Source organism: Equus caballus, chromosome 25 (assembly GCF_041296265.1).
Source record: "Equus caballus isolate H_3958 breed thoroughbred chromosome 25, TB-T2T, whole genome shotgun sequence".
In the NCBI taxonomy this organism is placed as follows: Eukaryota; Metazoa; Chordata; class Mammalia; order Perissodactyla; family Equidae; genus Equus; species Equus caballus.
Genome location: NC_091708.1, coordinates 20,095,671 through 20,103,181, shown reverse-complemented (window position 1 = coordinate 20,103,181; position 7,511 = coordinate 20,095,671).

The following is a 7,511-nucleotide window of genomic DNA, read 5'->3' as shown; positions in this document are numbered from 1 at the left end:
CCATGGGCACACAGGTACACACACACAAGTGTGGGTACTTGGGAGAGTGGCCCCTGACTGAGCCCCTTCCTCCCCCATGGCCCGTTTTGCAACTCCCTACCTCCCGGACATTACCCACACGGCCTCTGCCCTGTGCTCTCCTGCTCTTAGGAGGCAGGTTGTGCTCCTCCATGGCTCAGGGCCCAGGGGCTCCTCACACAACCTCAGCCCCACCTCAGCACAGGATTAAATGGCCTGCACGCAGCCTCCCCTCACCTGTGGCCTGTGTCTGGACAGCAAGTACGTGTGGCAGAGATGCCTCAGCTGCATGAGGACAAAGAATCGAGGGGCTCAGTTGATAGTAAGCTCAACTGGAGAGCAGTTTCCCACTAATCCCATAACAAGGTAGCAACAGCTGCACAGGTATGGGATCTAGAAAGGTGGGAGGTGATGCTCTTGAACTCTCTGGGAAGCTGAAGCCCTATGTTGACGCCTCCAAGGGGGCACTCAAGGGCTGACAGAGCCTCAGAAACCAGGTTCAAGGATGAGGAAGGAACCTACTATTTACTGAGTGCCTGCTGCGTGCAGGCATTGTTCTCATGCTATCTCATCCCGTCCTTACTGCCCTGGGAGGTAAGGAGTGTTACTAGTCTTCACAAGTGCCCTAACAACCACCACCAAGCCCCATTCTTTTCTTTCCTGAATAGCCATCAGATGTTTCCACTGATGCACCAAGGCTTGCCTGGGCCAGTGGCACAGCCTCCTAACTGGGCCCCTTACCCACTCTTGTCCCACCCAATCTGCCCTCCATAACAGACAGGTTTTAACAACACAAAGCTTAAAGTCTTTTCAAGGCTTCACTGACTTCTCGTTCTGAGGACCAAGACCAAAATCCTCCTCTCTCCCTTGCACCCTCACTCTCCTCTCCCGGCTCATTTGTCACCCCAGCTCCTCCCACCCCTCATTCCCCACTGGTTGTTTTCAACATCTCTAATGCACCATGCTCTCCTCCTGTCTCAGGGGCGTTGCACAGGCTCTTCTCTCCACTTCCTATTCCCATCCCCTTGCCTGATAAGTCCTCCTTGTGAAGTCCTCCTTCACTCTCTCCTCACATGTCAGTTCCTGCCGGCTGTCTTCCTTGCCCTGGATCTCCCGGCCCCGTTAAGCACTCATAACTCCCTGCGGTGTTCCATCATAATACACAGCAGCGTGGTAACTACCTATGTGTGCTGTTAGGTGATTTCCCTCTGTCACCTCTGTCCCCTGGCTCTGAGCTCTGCAAGGGTAGACACCTTGTCTCTGGCTCACTCTTTTATGCCCAAGTTCCCAGAAATTGTACATGCTGGAGAAAAGGACATTCAAACCAGGTCCCTCTGCTTCCAAACAGTGTCCTTAATTCAAAAAGTGTCTCTGTGACCCAGAGGGAACAAAGCTGGCAGGGCAATGCCAGGAATGAGGACTGGTCCTTTCTGGATTCTGAGACCCCTGACCTTCTAGGTGAGTCCCTGGTTCGAACAATCCAATCAAGCCCATGCTTCCATCAGCCTCGGCACTCAGACTGTTCACGTGTTTCTACCTCAGCAAGCCTGTACTCTTATCTTTCTTGAACAAAATAATAACCATCTATTGGAAAAAAGCAGAGCTTATCTGCCATATCTGGTTGATGGATAAATGAAAACAGACCCAGTAACTAAAGAAAAGACCAGCTTGCCACAACTAGAAGGACCCACAACTAAAAATACACAACTATGTACTGGGGGGCTTTGGGAAGAAAAAGGGAAAATAAAATCTTTAAAAAAAAACAAAAAAGAAAAGACCAGCAGATACTTGCATCGTCTTGGGGAGGCTGGGGGAAGCTTTCTAACCACAGAACCAAGGGCATACATAACAAAGAAAATTCTTACCAAGTGAAAATGGTAAACTTCTGTACCTCGTTTTAGATGTCCACCATCCAAAGGAAAAACCAAGCCTATGAAGCTCTTGAGGACTCGTGCTTGGGGAACTCCAAGGTCGACAAGCCTCCTTCCAGGAGTGGCTACACAATTCACTGGACCCCTTATTCAAAAACTATTAAGAATTTTCAGACAGAGACAGCAGAGCAGTAAGCCAAGAGCAGAGCCTTTCTACGTGCAGGGACTTGTGCAACTACACAGGTCACATGCCCATGAAGACAGCCCTGCTCCTTCGCTCCCGAAAGCTGGGCAGGCCAGAACTACCCACGACACAATTTGACTCTGGAAACGTTCGCCCCCAAGCACCTCACCTGTGCCCAGTTCTTGCCCTCATGAAGCTCTGAGCCTAGAGGTAGAAGAGCTGTCAGGGCAGAGCTGAAAAGAGAACTTGGTGTGTCTTTACTCCCCTGGAGGCAGATGAGGTGGAGGGGCTCCAGTCCAGATCCCAAAATCACAGCGGAGAGCAAGGATGGTATAGCGCAAACATGGCCCCGGGGATTGTCTCACACACAGCACCCTGTGAATTACTTTCCTCACACTCGACAAAAGCCTGCGTGCATTTTGGAGGAGGGAATTAGAGAAAATCGGGCTGAAGAGAGCTAGTGCAGGTGCTGCAAGAAGGCGAGGGTCTTTGCAAAGCCTTGAGGTCCTCTGCAGTTTCACGCCAGTAAACAACACTCCCGTAACAGGAATTTTGATTGAGGCAAAATTGTCCCCCTTAAAATCACCCAAGATGACTCTGGCTCTCCCTGCCAACTTGGGTGGGAAGTTTGAGGGCTTCTGCTGCTATGCTTTCATCAAAGAAGGGCAAAGGAGAGGAGACCACGGCCACCTTCAACTCACCACATATAATGAAAATAATAGCTACCATTTGTTGTCTACTACACTGAACCAAGCACTGTGTTAAGAGCTTTTACATTTAATCTTCACATGAGCCCCCAAGGTATGTCTTACCCCTGTCTTGAGACTCTATGAAGGTTGATATTTTTATTTTTATTTTTATTTAACATGCATATAGCACTTACCATGTGCCAGGCACTGTTCTAAAAGCTTTATAAGTATTGACTCATTAAATCCACAAAGCCACCCTATAAAGTAGGCACTATGAACATCACTCCCATTTTGATAATGAGGAAACTGAGACCAGAGAGTGAAGTGACTTGCTCCATGTCACGTAGATAGTAGCTGGTAGAACAAGGATTCAAACCCAGGCAGACTGGCTCCAGGATCCATGCCCCTAACTGTTATGTTGTGTTGCCTCTCCAGAATCAAAAATCAGACAGAATAGAGTGCAAGCTTAACTCCAATAGCCAGCCTGTTAATTTGTATACTATTTGGGTTTTATTTCCATAGCTACTTGCAAATATCAAGGTACTACATCATTCTTTCAAGAAAGCAGCTAGTGTGGATTAAGACGAGGTTTTGGATTGAGACAGATCTGGATGCAAGCCTCAGCTCTGCTGTTTGCCAGCCTGGGGACCGTGGACAAGTAACTTCAGCTGTCTGCGCCTCAGTTTCTTAAACTGTAAAATGGACGTAATAATAGCATCCACCTTTTAGAGTTGTGGTGAGGATTAAATGAGATAGTAAGCCCAGGCCCAAAGTAAGCATTCAATACAGGTTCAAAGTTACTCTTTTTAACACTATCGTCTTCATTTTATCAATGTAATTGAGAGAGAGTAGGGCAGTAGGGCAGAATGAGAAGAACATGCAATTTGGAGACAGGAAATCCTGGATTAAAATGTAACCACATAATTTTTTCACTGTGTAGCCTTGAGCAAGTCACTTCTAACTCCCTTTCCTCCTATGTAAATGGAGATTATAATGAGAGTTGCCTCTCCCAGCATTTATCAAGATCCTATGAGCTTATATGTGTCAAAAGGGCATGGTTATCTATCTAGAAGCATAGGTATGTTGGTCATCATTTGTGTTATATAAAATAGCCTGTCTATAGAGGGTTGAATGGTGGCCCTCCCCAAAAATATGTCTACATCCTAACTTCCAGAACCTGTGAATGTGACCTCTTTGGAAAAAGAGTCTCTGCAGATGTAATTAAATTAAGGATCTCGAGAGCAGATCATTCTGGATTATCTGGGTGGGCCCTAAATCTAATAGCAAGTGTTCCTATAAGTGGCAGGAGAAGACTCAGAGAGAAGGAGGAGAAGGCCATGTGAAGACAGAGTGAGAAATTCAAGTGATGCTGCCACAAGCCAAGGAACACCTGGAGCGACCAGAAGTGGGAAGAGGTGAGGAAGGATCCTCCCCAGAACCTTGGGACAGAGGGAGCCCTGCTGACACTTGGTTTTCAGACCTCTGGCCTCTAAAACTGTGAGAGAACAAATTTCTGTTATTTTAAGCCATCACATTTATAGTAATTTGTTATGGTAGCCCTGAGAAACTAAGATGCTGTCCCTAGGGGGAAAAAAAGAAAGAAAGTCCATGAGGAGGCTGGATTAGTTTGCTAGAGCTGCCGTAACACAAAAACAGGGACTGCATGGCTTAAACAGTAGACATTTATTGTCTCACAGTTCTGGAGGCTAGAAGTCCATGATCAAGATGCGGCCAATTCAGTGTCTGGTTCAGACTCTCTTCCTGGCTTAGAGACGTGTCTTCTCACTGTGTCCTCACCCGGCCTTTCCTCTATGCGTGCTCGGAGAGAGAGATCTCTGGTGTCTCTTCCTCTTCTTAGAAGGACACTAGTTCTATCAGATTAGAGCCCTACCTTTATGACCTCATTTAACCTTAATTACCTCCATAAAGGTCCTCTCTCCACATACAGTCACATTGGGGGTGGGGGCTTCAACGTGGGAATTTGGAGGGACACAAGTCAGTCCACAACAGAGGCCATGTGAAGAATGTGTTAAAATCTGGAGCAATCAGACATAGCTCCATTAGGGCGGTGGCAGCATTGTGGAGCACAGGCAACTTCCTAGAATGGGGTCCCCAGGGCTTTCCTCAGTGATGGCCCAAGAAACAGGTAGCAGCACAGGGAGGACCAGGAGGAAAACTTCCTCCACCCTGTGCCACCTTCTCAGTTGGCCTCACACTCAGTTTACACCCAGCACTATTATTCCCTTTTATTCTATTAGTCAAATGTTTGGTCTTCCAAACCACAAGATTAGGGAAACAACCACAAGATTTCATTTTTGAAAAGTGAATTCTTAGATTTGAAATACCACCAAAGAGTATCTGAAACCCTTCAAATCCTATGAGGGGCTGTGTTTATAAATAAATATCTGGATGGATTCAGGTTTTGAACAACCAAGATGGCTGCAGTCATTTTCTTACAGAATTATGAAAAGGCGGTGTATCCCCATGTGGATGGGAACACACATCAGATCCTAATGGCAGAACTGCAAGCAGGATTCGGGAAGATATAGCGGGAACATCCAGAGGAGCTGCTCTCAAACTTGAGGAGTTTCAGCATGGTAAATTAAGTCCTTTGGCAGCTTTTAAACCCTAAGGAAATCAGTCTTATGTTTCTCTAACAGGTTAGGTTTTGGTGAAACTAAACAATGCAAACTTTTAAAATCCTCCTGGCTTTGAAAACAAATAGCTGATCACCATCTATTCCTGCAATTCGCATTTCCCTTGAATGTTTACAATTTATTTGGTCAATAAATATTTATTCAGCTCCTACTATGTGCCAGGAATAACGCTGTATCCTGGGGGTTTTGTCATAAACAAAAGTAGACAATGCCCAGCCAGCAGGTGAGCCCACAGTTGGCATTGGGGGTCAGACCAAGGGGAAACAGGAAGGCAGCCCTACACACAGGGGACCTCAGCACAGGGACTTAGCAGGGGAGCCGGAACACAGGCCAACTATAGGGGGCCCACCAAGTTTTGTGGAATCACGGTCTGAAGTGGGCATCCTGATATAGGGATGGGGAGACATGGGGCAAGGGTACATCTCAGGCAACAGTAAGGGGTTCAGGGGCCCATGCTGGGTGCCCCTTCTCTGCTCTGGCTAACAAGGAGACTCACGCAACCCTGAGCCTACCCACATGGGAGGAGGAGAGGTGCCAGCAGCAGGTGCCCACCCCCTGCCTCAGCCCGGATGGGTGTGGGACGGGGACGAAAGAGCACCTGTAGAGGAACATCAGTGCATCCAGTTGGAAGTTGACAATGGGGAAAATAAGCCAAAAAAGTGCGGCTGGAACTGATTCAACCCACCTCGGGAAAACTGGGTGGTCAGGGACTCACTCAAGCATCAGGATTTTAAAGCCCCCAAACCAAAAGCACACCAAAGGGTCCAAGCTCACAGTGAGTAGGAATGCCATCTCTCGAGTTTCTTGGACCTGCCATTCTCTCATCAAAGAGCCCCCTCTGGTCTTTGGGCATTATCTAGTGTGTCTCCTTGACCTGCGGCATGAATAAGAAAATGGAAGGAAAAGGCGAGAAATGAGAGCACTCAGGGAAGGCTGCTCACCAGCCGTCACATAAACTTAAAGTCAATTTCTGTCCTTCTTGGATTTTTTTATACCTGGTCTTATCCTTTCTGGAAACTTGCAATGCTTTCCAAACTTAAGTGGTATCCAAAAACCCAAAAAAGTAAGAGGCAAATTCTCAGACTTATTTATCTGCCCTGTATTAAAGAGATCATAGAATTTTATCTTGGAAAAGGCATGACCTCGCTAAGCTTCAGTTTTCACCTTGAAGAATGGAGATAAATGAGGAGAAAAATCTAGCTCGCAGAGCTAATGTGAGAATTAAAGACTTTTACATGATTTGCACACCTGTGTACATTAGTAATTATTTTTATAGACATGCGGATCCACAAGGGAGAAGAAACCAGAAAGCTCCCACAGTCAGGCCGTCTCCTCCCTCCCTGATATCTGAGTGTCCCCTGCAATAGGCCCATGAGGTTGTCACCCCAACTATCTGTCACCCAAGATAAGAAATCCATCAAGAATAGTAATGTCCATGAACATCGATGCAAAAACTCCTCAACAAAAAACTAGCAAATTGAATACAACAATACGTTGAAAAGATCATATACCATGGTCACATGGGACTTCTTCCAGGGATGCAAGCATGGTTCAACATCCACAAATCAATCAATGTGATACACCACATGAACAAAATGAAGAATGAAAACCACATGATCATCTCAATAGATGCAAAGAAAGCATTTGACAAGATATAGCAACCATTTATGATAAAAATTCCAAATAAAATGGGTATAGAAGGAAAGTACTTCAACATAGTAAAGGCCATACATGTCAAACCCACAGCTAATATCATTATCAATGGAGAAAAACTGAAAGCTATCCTTCTCAGAACAGGAACCAGAAAGCATGCCCACTTTTGCCACTCTTATGAGACATAATATTGGAAGTCCTAGCCAGAGTGATCAGGCAAGAAAAAGAAATAAAAGGGATCCAAACTGGAAAGGAAGAAGTGAAACTGTCACTATTTGCAGATGAAGTTATTTTACGTATAGAAAACCCTAAAGAACCCACAAAAAAACTCTTAGGAATAATAAATGAATATGGCAAAGTTGGAGGATACAAAATCAACATACAAAAATCAGTTGCTTTTCTATACACTAATAATGAAGTAGAAGAAAGAGAGATTAAG